Source organism: Leucoraja erinacea, unplaced genomic scaffold (assembly GCF_028641065.1).
Source record: "Leucoraja erinacea ecotype New England unplaced genomic scaffold, Leri_hhj_1 Leri_253S, whole genome shotgun sequence".
Taxonomy (NCBI): Eukaryota; Metazoa; Chordata; class Chondrichthyes; order Rajiformes; family Rajidae; genus Leucoraja; species Leucoraja erinaceus.
In genome coordinates this window covers 36,057-51,556 of record NW_026576154.1, presented here as the reverse complement: position 1 = coordinate 51,556, position 15,500 = coordinate 36,057, and positions in this window count along the sequence as shown.

Sequence of the window (15,500 nt, the reverse complement as noted above, 5' to 3'; positions counted from 1 at the left end):
TCATAACCCCTGACACTTGTACTAATGAAGAATCTGTCAAAGCCTCTATCAAATTCTTCAAGGCAATTGTATAAAGTGCCTGACAAGATATTATTACTACACTGTATAATTCTGCGGCACGGTGGCGCAGCGGTAGAGACCCAGGTTCCATCTTGACCATGGGTGACGTCTGTATGGAGTTTGCATGTGACTGCGTGCGGTTTCTCCAGGTGCAGCGGTTTCCTGCCACACTCCAAATACGCCCAGGTTTGTAGGTTAATCGGCTTGGTAAAAATTGTAAATCTCATCTTGTCTGTGAGTGAGCGTGCTTGTTTGTTTGCCAGCTTTTCCGCTAAAACGGTACACTGTAGCGCTAAAATACCCCCTTACTCACCATTGTCCTGTGTCAAGTTCCGTTCAGATTGATGTTATATTTTACAAGCTATCTATCTATATAATATTAAAACTTTGTGGCTGCTGGCTGGCTGTCGGCTGGCTGTGTGTGTTTCTGCCTGGCCACTCACTCATTTTGTCGCCTCCTGCTGGCCAGCGACCATAACAGCTGCTGGCACCCGCATCTCGCCTCAAAGACGTAATTTAAAAACAGCCGCACTGCTGATTCCTCAGTCACTTGAGTTGGAGGACCACATCTCCTGTGGGGGCTACGGGCTAGGAACGGCTGTGTTGGAGGAGCAGACCCAATGGGTCTGCACTTGGTCTAGTATAATATTAAAACTCTGTGGCTGGCTGGCTGTGTGTGTGTGTGTGTGTGTGTGTGTGTTTCTGCCTGACTTGTGGATGCCAGCCTTTGATTCGTTGCTACGCCAACACCAGACCCAGAAACGCCAAGATCTTTTCCATTTCGGTACAGATTTCACTTTTCATTCCAAGTATCCACTCTTCATTAAATTCCATCGTGTTTATGTACACATTTTTAATAAAATCCTTCTCCCCCCCCCCAACTCACTCATTTTGTCGCCTCCTGCTGGCCAGCAACCTTAACGGCTGCTGGCGCCCGCCTCTCGCCTCAAAGACGACATTTAAAAAAAGCCGCACTGCTGAGTGCTGGAATCTTATGTTCGGTAACAACTTCAGTTGGAGGACCACGTCTCCCGTGGGGGCTACATGTAGGGAACGGCTGCGTTGGGGGAGGTCTGCACTTGGTCTAGTAGACATTTAAAACTTTTCAAAACCCCATCCCAGCAAAACGCAGTCTCACGAAAGCTGCCCGTTTTATGGGTGTCACAACCTCAAGTATGGTTCCAGCACATCGTGGCACAGTTTCAGATTTGGCTCATTACCGCCAGATATTTCTCCCATTTCAAAACCCCACTTTCTAGTATATTACTAAAACGCTCATTTTTCTGCGTGCATGCGTGTCTGTGATGTTCTGAATTACGCCAAGACGGTGTTTCACGTGGCCGTTCACCATTGCCGATGTCTCCCAACTGTTGTTAGGTGCCGATATTCTACGAACCCACTCCCTGCAGGTAGACGCCGACCACGTTGAAATATCTGGTGGTAATGAGTCATACATGGTAAATGGTAGTGAGTTGAGGAATGCAGTTGAACAGAGGGAGCTGTGAATAACTGTGCACAGTTCCCTGAAGGTGGAATCTCATGTAGATATGGTGATAAAGAAAGCTTTTGGTGTGCTGGCCTTTATAAATCAGAGCATTGAGTATAGAAGTTGGGATATAATGTTAAAATTGTACAAGGCATTGGTGAGGCCAATTCTGGAGTATGGTGTACAATTTTGGTCACCTAATTATAGGAAGGATGTCAACAAAATAGAGAGAGTACAGAGGAGATTTACTAGACTGTTGCCTGGGTTTCAGCAACTAAGTTACAGAGAAAGATTGAACAAGTTAGGTCTTTATTCTTTGGAGCGCAGAAGGTTAAGGGGGGACTTGATAGAGGTCTTTAAAATGATGAGAGGGATACACAGAGTTGATGTGGATAAGCTTTTCCCATTGAGAGTAGGGAAGATTCAAACAAGAGGACATGACTTGAGAATTAAAGGACAAAAGTTTAGGGGTAACATGAGGGGGAACTTCTTTACACAGAGAGTGGTAGCTGTGTGGAATGAGCTTCCAGTGGAAGTGGTGGACGCAGGTTCGATGTTATCATTTTAAAATAAATTGGATAGGTATATGGACGGAATGGAGGGTTATGGTCTGAATGCAGGTAGATGGGACTAGGGGAGAATAAGTTTTCGGCACGGACTAGAAGGGCCGAGGTGGCCTGTTTCTGTGCTGTAATTCTTATATGGTTATATGGAGTCGAAACTGAAACTGTGCCTCGATGAGCTGGAACCATACTTGAGGCTGTGATGCCCAGAAAACGGGCAGCTTTAGTGAGACTGTGTTTACCTGGGTCGGGTTGGCGTCGAGGTTATTGACTGTGTCCATAACGGCGCATCCGAATACATTCCGACCGTTGGGGTCACCAATGTAGCAAGACCAAACAGGAAGTGTAAAATAGTTTTATTGTCAAAACAACATTTAAACCGCACGGGCATCTGGTCGAGGGAAAAACGGGGTTGTGAGCTCTTGTTTATGGGAAGAGCACCAGCTGTACAACTGCCCACTGTCAACAGCCAGGTCAACATTCACTGACAGGGTTCCGGCCTCTGACAGTTGACAAGTGTCAATTCGATGACGACATCCACCTAATTTGAGGAATGACATTCTTGCTATTGAGGGAGTGCAGCGTAATTCCCGGGATGGCGGGACCTGAACTTAAGAAAGGTAACTTTGAGGGTATGAGACGTGAATTGGCCAAGATAGACTGGCGATGGATTCTTAATGGGTTGACAGTGGATATGCAATGGAAGGAATGTAAAGGCTGCATGGATGAACTACAACAATTGTTCATCCCAGTTTGGCAAAAAAATAAATCAGGGAAGGTAGTGCATCCGTGGATAACAAGGGAAATCAGGGATAGTATCAAAACAAAAGATGAAGCGTACAAATTAGCCAGAAAAAGCAGCCTACCAGAGGACTGGGAGAAATTCAGAGACCAGCAGAGGAGGACAAAGGGCTTAATTAGGAAAGGGAAAATAGATTATGAAAAATAACTGGCAGGGAACATAAAAACTGACTGCAAAAGCTTTTATAGATATGTGAAGAGAAAAAGATTAGTTAAAACAAATGTAGGTCCCTTGCAGTCAGAAACGGGTGAATTGATCATGAGGAACAAGGACATGGCAGACTAATTGAATAATTACTTTGGTTCTGTCTTCACTAAGGAAGACATAAATAATCTGCCGGAAATAGCAGGGGACCGGGGGTCAAATGAGATGGGGGAACTGAGTGAAATCCAGGTTAGCTGGGAAGTGGTGTTAGGTAAATTGAATGGATTAAAGGCCGATAAATCCCCAAGGCCAGATAGGCTCCATCCCAGAGTACTTAAGGAAGTAGCCCCAGAAATAGTGGATGCATTAGTGATAATTTTTCAAAACTCTAGATTCTGGAGTAGTTCCTGAGGATTGGAGGGTAGCTAATATAACCCCACTTTTTAAAAAGGGAGGGAGAGAGAAAACAGGGAATTACAGACCAGTTCGTCTAACATCGGTAGTGGGGAAACTGCTAGAATCAGTTATTAAAGATGGGATAGCAGCACATTTGGAAAGTGGTTAAATCATTGGACAAAGTCAGCATGGATTTATGAAAGGTAAATCATGTCTGACGAATCTTATAGAATTTTTCGAGGATGTAACTAGTAGAGTGAATAAGGGAGAACCAGTGGATGTGTTGTATCTGGACTTTCAGAAGGCATTCGACAATGTCCCACATAAGAGATTAGCACATCGGGGATACTAAGCGTAGGTTGGGCGATCGTTTCGCCGAACAGCTCCGCTCAGTCCGCAATAACCAACCTGACCTCCCGGTGGCTCAGCACTTCAACTCCCCCTCCCATTCCCAATCCGACCTCTCTGTCCTGGGTCTCCTCCATTGCCAGACTGAGCAACAGCGGAAATTGGAGGAACAGCACCTCATATTCCGCCTGGGGACCCTGCGTCCGGATGGCATTAACATTGAATTCTCCCAATTTTGCTAGCCCTAGCTGTCTCCTCCCCTTCCTTAACCCTCTAGCTGTCTCCTCCCACCCTCCCATCCGCCCGCCCTCGGGCTCCTCCTCCTCCCCTTTTCCTTCCTTCTCCCCCCCTTCCCCCACCCCCCATCAGTCTGAAGAAGGGTTTCGGCCCAAAACGTCGCCTATTTCCTTCGCTCCATAGATGCTGCTGCACCCGCTGAGTTTCTCCAGCAATTTTGTGTACCTAAGAGATTAGTATACAAATTTAAAGCACACGGTATTGGGGGACAGTATTGATGTGGATAGAGAACTGGTTGGCAGACAGGAAGCAAAGAGTAGGAGTGAACGGGTCCTTTTCACAATGGCAGGCAGTGACTAGTGGGGTACCGCAAGGCTCAGTTCTGGGACCCCAGCTATTTACGATATATATTAATGATTTGGACGAGGGAATTGAATGCAACATCTCCAAGTTTGCGGATGACATGAAGCTGGGGGGCAGTGTTAGCTGTGAGGAGGATGCTAGGAGGCTGCAAGGTGACTTGGATAGGCTGGGTGAGTGGGCAAATGCATGGCAGATGCAGTATAATGTGTATAAACGTGAGGTTATCCACTTTGGTGGCAAAAACAGGAAAATAGATTATTATCTGAATGGTGGCCGATTAGGAAAGGGGGAGATGCAACGAGACCTGGGTGTCATGGTACACCAGTCATTAAAAGTAGGCATGCAGGTGCAGCAGGCAGTGAAGAAGGCGAATGGTATGTTAGCATTCATAGCAAAAGGATTTGAGTATAGGAGCAGGGAGGTTCTACTGCAGTTGTACAAGTGTCTTGGTGAGACTACACCTGGAGTATTGCGTACAGTTTTGGTCTCCTAATCTGAGGAAAGGCATTCTTGCCATAGAGGGAGTACAGAGAAGGTTCACCAGACTGATTCCTGGGATGTCAGGACTTTCATATGAAGAAAGACTGGATAGACTCGCTTTGTACTCGCTAGAATTTAGAAGATTGAGGGGGGATCTCATAGAAACTTACAAAATTCTTAAGGGGTTGGACAGGCTAGATGCAGGAAGTTTGTTCCCGATGTTGGGGAAGTCCAGAACAAGGGGTCATAGTTGAAGGATAAGGGGGAAATCTTTTAGGACCGAGATGAGGAAAACCTTTTTCACACAGAGAGTGGTGAATCTCTGGAATTCTCTGCCGCAGAAGGTAGTTGAGGCCAGTTCATTGGCTATATTTAAGAGGGAGTTAGATGTGGCCCTTGTGGCTAAAGGGATCAGGGGGTATGGAGAGAAGGCAGGAACAGGATACTGAGTGGGATGATCAGCTATGATCATATTGAATGGCGGTGCAGGCTCGAAGGGCCGAATGGCCTACTCCTGCACCTATTTTCTATGTTTCTATGTTTCTATGACTGTCATATGATTTAAGAATTCGGCGGCTGGGCTTGTATACTGTGGAATTTAGAAGGATGAGAGGGTTTGGACATGCCAGAGGCAGGAAACATGTTCCCGATGTTGGGGGAGTCCAGAAGCAGGGGCCACACAGTTTAAGAATAAGGAGTAAACCATCTAGAGCAGAGATGAGGAAACACGTTTTCACACAGAGAGTTGTGAGTCTGTGGAATTATCTGCTTCAGAGGCCGGTTCTCTGGAAACTTTCAAGTGAGACCTTAATAGGGCTCTTAAAGATAGCGGAGTCAGGGGATATGGGGAGAAGGCAGGAGCGGGGTACTGATTGGGGATGGTCAGCCTTGATCACATTGAATGGCCGTGCTGGCTTGAAGGGCCGAATGGCCTACTACTGCACCTATTGTCTATTGTTTTGTATTTCTTCAAGATCTTTGTTAGTTAAAATCACTCTCCCACATTTTCCTTGTATGTCTTTACCTACATCGCCAGGAACTTTACGAATATCGCAAGTTACCTGTTAAAAACCTGCAAGTTATCCGTTAATGTTTCGCCACGTTTCTCAAGGGAAGTGGTAGCTTGTAGGAATAATGGAGGAATGGCGCTACTGGCTCGAAGGGCCGAATGGCCTACTCCTGCACCCACTGTCTATTGACTGTTGTCAATTGTCCAACTGGATGTGAAAGTGAGATAACATAGAACTTGTGTCAGAAGGTCATAAGGGATAGGAGCAGAATAAGGCCATTTGGCCTATCAAGTCTACTCCGTCATTGGCTGATCTATCTCTCCCTCCTATCTCCATTCTCCTGCCTTCTCCGCATAACCTCTGACACCCGTACTAATCAAGAATCTGTGGCAATGAATTCCTCAGATTCACCACCCTCTGACTAAAGAAATTCCTCCTCATCTGCTTCCTAAAGGAACGTCCTTTAATAAGTGAACTCGGTATTACAACTGCCCAGGTCATGGGTCATTCGGGATAAACATTCTCGCCAGCTGAGCGACTGTGTGTGTACGGACCTCTAAGCAAGTTTGGTATCTCGATAAACGTAAGCAATCATGGGATTTGTCAAAGGTCATTCGGGATAAATTGCGGACTCAGCGCTGTATAAACTGTGTAGAAATTGTTAACTATTCTACCAAGGAATTAATCTAGAATTATATCAACTCAACAGCTCCCTGTCATGTTCTGCTTTAGAAAGAACTACAAATGCTGGAGAAATCGAAGGCAGCCAAAAATGCTGGAGAAACTCAGCGGGTGAGGCAGCATCTATGGAGCGAAGGAATAGGTGACATTTCGGGTCGAGACCCTTCTTCAGATTCCTTCTACTTGTTCCCCTGTTCACACACTACTTACACAGTCCCAGTTCTAGTTCAGTTCATTATTCTGCAATTATGAGATACTCATCAAGTTAAAGAATTTATTATTTTAATTTAATCCTTCATGTGTTTGCTTCTGGAATGAGAAAATATTACTTGTGTTTGAAACATTCTCTTATCTTTATTCATAATTTATGTGTAAAAATATATTGAATCTGAGGCAGGCAGTGACTGTATCAGTGTGATGTGGGCTGATGCTCCACCTATAGGTGGTGTGGATGTACCGTTAAGGCAAAGGTTCATCTCTGAGGAAAACTGAGTACAGGGTTGGCCCTGTGAAGGAGCCACCAATCTGATCTAAGGCATTTAACTGTCAAATGCCTGCCCTTTAGTATTGGATAGATTGAGAGGAGGGTCTGTGCTGGTCCAAGTTTGCGGTGGTTGTGTTGCGTTTCCCACAGCCATCTCGCCCAGTGCACGTTGACCAGCCCTTGTTAGCAGAGGCTCTTGGTGCAGGTGTTACCCGAAGCCCAAAGGTTCTGTGGAGGTTCTGCGTTAGGATTGGGCATGCAGCGAGCTAGCAAGCTGGCAATCATCAGATCAGAGCAGCCCAGGGTGGCGAGTGGCCGAAGGGCGGGTTTTAATGGGTCGTTATTAAACTGGTCCATCTGTGCAGCATTGCAGCTCTCTCTCTCCCAGATCCCCCACCCCAACAGTAGACCAAGTCTGACTGAGATAATGCTCCCACTCATATTACGGGTTGGCTCCGTGTTTGCCCACTCGCTGGGGTGGGCGGCCCCTCCTTTAAAGAGAGCGAGAACAGGTCCCGTCAGCTGGGGAGCTGCGAACCTCTCCTGACTGAAGCCTCTAGTTTGGCTGCGGTTCAAATGGCTGCAAATTCTCATCATTATCACCGCCCGGTCACCCACTCTCTTGAAAGTATCCAGAGAACCAGCCTCCACCACCCTTTGAGGCAGAGAATTCCACAGACTAACAACTGTCTGTGAGAAAACGTGTTTCCTCGTCTCCGTTCCAAATAGCTTACCCCTTATTCTTAAACTGTGGCCCCTGGTTCTGGGCTCCCCCAACAACGGGAACATGTTTCCTGCCTCTAGCATGTCCAAACCCTTAATAATCTTATATGTGTCAATAAGGTTCCCTCTCCGCCTTCTAAATCCCAGAGTGTACAAGCCCAGCCACTCCATTCTCTCAGCATATGACAGTCTTGCCATCCCGGGAATTAACCTAGTGAACCTATGCTGCACTGCATTTCGCCTACCGCCACAACAGATCAACGATGGATGCGATCTCACTGGCTCTCCACTCCGCTCTGGACCACTGACAACAAAAACTCATATGTCAGCTGTTATTCATTGACTACAGCTTGGCATTTAATACAATCATCCCCTCCAAGCTGGTTACCAAACTCTCAGAACTGGGTCTCTGCGCATCCCTCTGCAATTGGATCCTCCACTTCCTCATTCACAGACCACAGCCTGTCCCTATTGGTGGAAGTGTGTCAGCCTTGATAACAATCCGCACGGGAGCACGTCAATGCTGCGTGCTCAGCCTCCTGCTGTACTCACTCTATACTCATGACTGTGTAGCCTGACATAATGCGAACTCCATCATCAAGTTCGCTGACGACTGTTGTGGGACGTATCACTGATGGAGATGTCAGATTATAGAAGTGAGATTGGACTTCCGGTGGCGCTATGGAGAGCTAAGATGTGCACCATTTAGCTCTGCTCCGTAAAAACACGCAAAAACACCCGAAAATAAACAACGGACTGAAGAAAAACGCTTACCGGCAGATGCCCGTTGTCACGTATGTGATGTCATCAGAAATCGACCCAACGCCGTTATTGTTAATGAGAAAACGGTACCAGATAACGAACCTTCCCACCCCACCTGATAGAAGACCTAAAACCCGTGGGCAAACACTACAAGAGGGAGGTGAGGAAGTTTCTTAAGGAAGTTTCTCAAGGAAGAAAGCTCTACTTTTACTATGGATCAAGAGCAAGAGCAAGCACTAGGACAAGCTACGGTGCAAGAAATTTAAGACTTGTTGGCTGAAAAGCTCGGAAAGCCAGACAAAAAACTGGAGGAGCAACTTACTGCTGTGAAGTTAAATATCGTGGCTGGGAGAGCAGAGATATGTGGGAAAACCGATATGGTACAGGTTCGTATAGAAGAGGTGAATTCCTCCCTGAATGAAGAAATTAAAAGGGTTGAAGCTGTCATCAGCAACAAGTTAGAACCCATTATTGTCACTTCAAGAAAACATAGTGATGCCATCAGAGAACTGGAATCTGCAACTACAGAGATCAGCCAGACAGCTCAAAAACTGAAGACGAAACTGAAGCGTGTTTCTGGGCAATTGGGCAAAATGACCGAAAAAAGTCTAGATCTTGAAGGCCGCTCTAAACGTCAAAATCTAAGGATTGTCGGGGTGAAGCAATAAAAAGAAGATGGCAAAGATACTCGTGACTTTGCTGTCAATTTACTTCAACAGGTACTTAATCTGGATGAGAGACCAAAACTGGACCGGGCGCAGAGAGCGACTGGGACCTGGAGCTCCACCAAGACAGCTTATCTTGAAGCTACATCATGCCTCAGTTCTTGAAGCCATCATGAAGAAAGTTGCAAACAAAATAAATCTGAACTTTGAAGGACACAACATACGAATTTTCAGAGATTATCCAGCCGAAGTCGTTAAGAAAAGGGCACTCTTCACCAAGTCGAGAGTCATCCTTAGAGACATACAAGATCTCAGATATGGCCTAATGTATCCAGCCAAACTCAGTGTCACATACAGAGGGTCCGAACTCTTCTTCACCGACCCAGAGGAAGCATTTAAGTTTGCGCAAGACATTGCAAAGGACAAATAGGATAAGTAACATTTTGCATAGCTTTGTCACGAAAATACATTGAGCTGACTTTACGAGATCACTTAGGAGGGCTATGTTTTATTTACCTTGAACTTATACTGTGTGTTATACTGTGTGTTTAAAGAACTCCTTCTGTATTCATTTATAATGGGATTATAAAAGCTGTAAGGGTTTACAAAGGGCTTATAATTTTCTTACACTGTATATATTTACAATGGGTTTAAAACTAAAACGTGTGTAAAAGATGGCCGACGCTATTAAGTCTAGGTGAAGATTAGAGATAGAAATGGAATGCATGTGAAAATCGGGGGAGGAGAGGAAGGGTATGGGGGAGAGATGGAGAGGGGGAGATTACTCTCTCCCTGTATAATGCAGCTGTGTCAAAAAGTTGAAATTCTTAGCAACTTATCTAACATACTAACATACTAACAGAAAAAGCCCAAGTACTAAGTCGTATATTTTAATTTAACATAGAAACATAGAAACATAGAAATTAGGTGCAGGAGTAGGCCATTCGGCCCTTCGAACCTGCACCACCATTCAATATGATCATGGCTGATCATCCAACTCAGTATCCCGTACCTGCCTTCTCTCCATACCCTCTGATCCCCTTAGCCACAAGGGCCAATTAACATTTAATATTGAACTATTAGAGTCATCAAATCTATGTTACGGTTATATAGTCTGTTCATATCCAGAAGGTGGTTATAAATGACACGATATAAAGACGTTTACCTCCTGACAGTCTGCATGAACGAGAGAGTATAAGGCAGAGAAGGAGGGGAGTAGGGTTAATGTAGTAACAAATTAGGGGGTAGAGGATGGAAGAGTGAGCTGGGGAGTGTTACAAAGTGGTATTGAAAGGGCGATTTAGTGAGAAGTAGTCAGGAAGCATGGAAAGATAGGGGAGTCAAGTAGTGACGCGAGAAGGTGGAAGGCCCAGGGAGAGGGCAGAAGTTAATAGAGAGAGAGGGGTCGAGCAAGTGTAGATAGGTACCGGATGGACTACTGGATGGACGATACATGCCAACAAGTAAACTGGTTAAAAATGGAGAGGGCAGATTGTTTGCCTTTCAATTTAGGCAAGATTCTTCCCTCTCCAATACATTCGAAGAAATCAACATGAGAAAAATCCGATAATCCATAGCACCTTACGAGTCTGGAAACAGTTGAAATCAACCCTTAAATTGATAAATGTATCTCTCCTCTTACCAATCGCCAATAATCCCTCGTTTAAACCATCTACTTTAGACAAGGCGTTTGTACAATGGGAAAGCTTAGGAATTAAAAAGCTGGAAGACCTTTATGAGATGGGGACCTTTATGAGATGGGGACCTTCCTCTCGTTTCAAGAATAACAGTTGAAATATCATTAGAAAGGTAGTCACTACTTCAGGTATGTTCTAATACGAGACTATGTGAAAATACACACACAGGATTGTCACTCCATGGTCCAGATATACTAGATGAATGCATGAACAGAAAGGCGGATTCAAATAAATTAATATCGTACTTCTATAATACCCTTTTAAATCTACATATCCCAACGGCGGAAATAATTAGGCAAGCTTGGGAAGATGAATTGGGTTTAACAATTTCAAAGGATAGTTGGGAGGAAAGTCTTTTATATATACACTACTGTTCTCTTAATGTTAGGCACTCACTAATACAATTTAAAATACTGCATGGACTTTATTATTCAAAGTCTAAATTGAACAAGATCTTCCCAAATATCTCTTCTATTTGTGATAAATGTCTTCTCCAAGAAACAACCGTAACCCATTCTTTTGTTTCCTCTACAATATTACAAAACTTCTGGAGGGGAATTTTTGATATCTTTTCCAAAATACTTAAAACTAAATTGGATCCCGACATAACATTGATCACACTAGGTATGTCAGAGGCCTGTTCTGAGCTAACAATATTCCAAAGAGGTTTTCTTAACTATGGCCTAATAACGGCGAAAAAATTAATACTTACATTTTGGAAACAGACAACAGTCCCTACAGTGAAGACGTGGATTACAAACATGTCCGAGACACTGCAGTTGGAAAATATTAGGCTTGTCTTGGCGGAAAAAGCAGATCAATTTCTTAAGGCATGAACACCCTTTACCGAATTCTTACAACAATAGCATGGTGCAACACAAATTAAAATTTATATTCAATGCTGGGTTGGGTGAGATGGGTAGGCGGACTCGTGGCAAGGTATATCTCCACCTTTCTTTTTCTTTTTTCTTATTTCTATATCTTTCTGCCACATTACCTTGGTAGTTTAGGGGACTTTCTTTTGTTCTTTTTCGATCTATCTTTTCACCTATTCTTTTTTCTTTCTGGTTTTCTTTTTCTTTTCTTTTTTTCATTTTCATGGTTTAGGTTATAAGGGTAAAAATAAAGCTGTACAATAATTGTATAATTTTAGATGCCAAATGTTTTATCTCTGTACAATTGCTTCTAATAAAAATAAATTTAAAAAAAAGTGAGATCGACCATTTGACCAAATGGTGCCAGCACAATAACCTGGCTCTCAACACCAGCAAAACCAAGGAACTGATTGTGGACTTTGGAAGGGGTAGGATGGGGACCCACAGTCCCGTTTATATCAATGGATCGATGGTGTAAAGGGTCAAGCGCTTCAAATTCCTGTGCGTGCATATTTCTGAAGATCTCTGCTGGTCCCAGAACACTGTCAAGTCAAGTCAAGTCAAGTCAGGTTTATTCGACACACACACGTATGAGATGTGCAGTGAAATGAGAAGTGACAATGCTTGTGGACTTTTGCAAAAAACCACAAAACAGAATGGAACAGAATCACATTATATATTTGTGGGTCGAAAAAAAAGAAAAAATAGTACTTTTAAAAAGACACCACACAACAGTAAATTGGTACAGTACAGTTAGTCCCTGGTGAGATAGGAGTTTACAGTCCTAATGGCCTCTGGGAAGAAACTCCTCCTCATCCTCTCCGTTTTCACAGCATGACAACGGAGGCGTTTGCCTGACCGTAGCAGCTGGAACAGTCCGTTGCTGGGGTGGAAGGGGTCTCCCGTGATCTTGTTGGCTCTTGATTTGCACCTTCTGAAGCCGGGACTATCATATGCTGAGAGAATGGAGCAGCTGGGCTTGTACACTCTGGAGTTTAGAAGGATGAGAGGAGATCTTATTGAAACATATAAGATTGTTAAGGCCTTGGACACGCTAGGGGCACGAAACATGTTCCCGATGTTGGGAGAGTCCAGAACCAGGGGCCACAGTTTAAGAATAGGGGGTAAGCCATTTAGAACAGAGACGAGGAAATACATTTTCACACAGAGAGTTGTGAGTCTGTGGAATTCTCTACCTCAGAGGGCGGTGGAAGCCGGTTCTCTGGATACTTTCAAGAGAGAGCTACATGGGGCTCTTAAAGGTAGCGGAGTCAGGGGATATGGGAAGAAGACAGGAACGGGGTACTAATTGGGGACGATCAGCCATGGTCACATTGAATCGCGGTGCTGGCTCAAAGGGCCGAATGGCCTACTCCTGCACCTATTGTCTATTGTCTATTGTAAGAGCCTGATAGGAATGTAAGGACTGTCTCAAATTGTTGACCACACAACTTTTAATTCATGTAAATCAATATTGAATTTGAATGGTTGCGCCTCAGGCTAATCACAGGGTTTTGACAATTGACATGTAAGTTCCAGGCATTCTTGCATTTTCAAGGCTCGTGCTGTATTGAGTCAATAATTGTGGATTAGTGCAGCCTGCAGTATGTTGTGGCCGACTGCTGACATATTTGACGGATACATTTATTTATGAATCTCATTGAAATTAATACGCAGATCCGTACACACACAGTGGCTGGCGAGAGTGTTTATCCCAAATGACCTATGACCTGGTTCAGTTCTAATACCGAACTCACCTATATTCTGAGGCTATGACCCCTGGACCTAGACTCTCCCACTGGTAGAAACATCCTCTCCATATTCACTCTATCCAAGCCTTTCACTATTCGATACGTTTCAATGAGGTCCCCCCCTCATTCTTCTAAACTCCAGTGAGTACAGGCCCAGTGCAGTCAAATGCTCGTCATATGTTGACCAACTCATTCCTGGGATCATTCGAGTCAACTTTCTCTGCAGCACCAGAAGATCACCCAAAATGCTAGTTTAACACCAAGATGGACACAAAAAGCTGGAGTAACTCAGCGGGACCGGCAGCATCTCTGGAAAAAAGGAATAGGTGACATTTTGGGTTGAGACCAGAAACGTCAACTATTCCTTTTCTCCAAAGATGCTGTCGGAGCCACTAAGTTACTCCAGCTTTTTGTGTCTATTATATATCAGGACCCTGACCTAAACATCGACCCCTGTCTGCTCTTTAACTCCAGAGATGATCAAGTTTGAAAAATTGCTCAAGTTATTCCAATGAAAGATAGAAGAGGATTAACAGCATTGTTTAAAGTCTCCCTTGCTTACCTTGAATAGTTTTGCGAAAGATTTGACAATTAACCAAGCGGATTAACCCACAAACCCAAACGTATTTGAAGTGTGGGAGGAAATCGAAATCCTTGGAGAAAACCCATACATACTCTGTACAGACAGCGCCTGTAGTCCGGATCGAACCCGGGCCTCTGGCGCAATTTATAGCGAGGAGTCATAGCCTCAGAATATAAGCGAGTTCGGTATTACAACTGAGCATGCCCAGGTCACCTCAGACACTCTCTGCCGCCTCCGCGCATTCCACTCTCTAGGCCCTCACCCCCTCATCTTCACAATGGACGTCCAGTCACTCTACACCTCCATCCCCCACCAGGATGGCCTCAAAGCCCTCCGGTTCTTCCTCGACCAGAGGAGCAACCTATACCCAGACACTGACACTCTCCTCCGCCTAGCGGAGTTGGTACTCACCCTCAACAACTTTACGTTTGACTCACACGCATGGGCACACGCATGGGCCCCAGCTATGCCTGCCTCTTTGTCGGGTACGTTGAACAATCCTTGTTAAATACGTACCAGGGCACCATCCCTGACCTCTACCTCCGTTACATTGACGACTGCTTTGGGGCCACCTCCTGCACCCACACACAACTAACTGACTTCATCCACTTCACCACCAACTTCCATCCGGCACTCAAATACACCTGGACCATTTCCGACACTTCCCTACCATTCCTTGACCTCACCATCTCCATCGCAGGGGATAGACTTCTGACCGACATACACTACAAACCCACTGACTCACATGGCTACCTGGACTACACGTCTTCCCACCCTACCCCCTGTAAGGACTCCATCCCCTACTCCCAATTCCTCCGTCTACGCCGCATCTGCTCCCAGGATAAGACGTTCCACACCAGCGCATCGGAAATGGCCTCGCTCTTCAAGGAACGGGGATTCCCCTCCTCCACCATAGATGAGGCTCGCACCAGGGTCTCGTCCATACCCCGCAACATTGCTCTCTCTCCCCATCCCCGCACTCGCTACAAGGGCAGAGTCTCCCTAGTCCTCACCTTTCACCCCACCAGCCGGCAAATACAACAAATCATCCTCCGCTATTTTCGCCACCTCCAACGTGACCCCACCACTCGCCACATCTTCCCATCTCCCTCCATGTCTGCCTTCCGCAAAGACCGCTCCCGCCGCAACTCCCTTGTCAATTCTTCCCTTCCCTCCCGTACCACCCCCTCCCCGGGCACTTTCCGTTGCAACCGCAAGAAATGCAACACCTGTCCCTTTACCTCCCCCCTCGACTCCATTCAAGGACACAAGCAGTCGTTCCAGCTGCGACAGAGGTTCACCTGTATCTCATCCAACATCATCTACTGCATCCGCTGCTCTAGATGCCAGCTGATTTACATCGGTGAGACTAAGCGGAGGTTGGGCGATC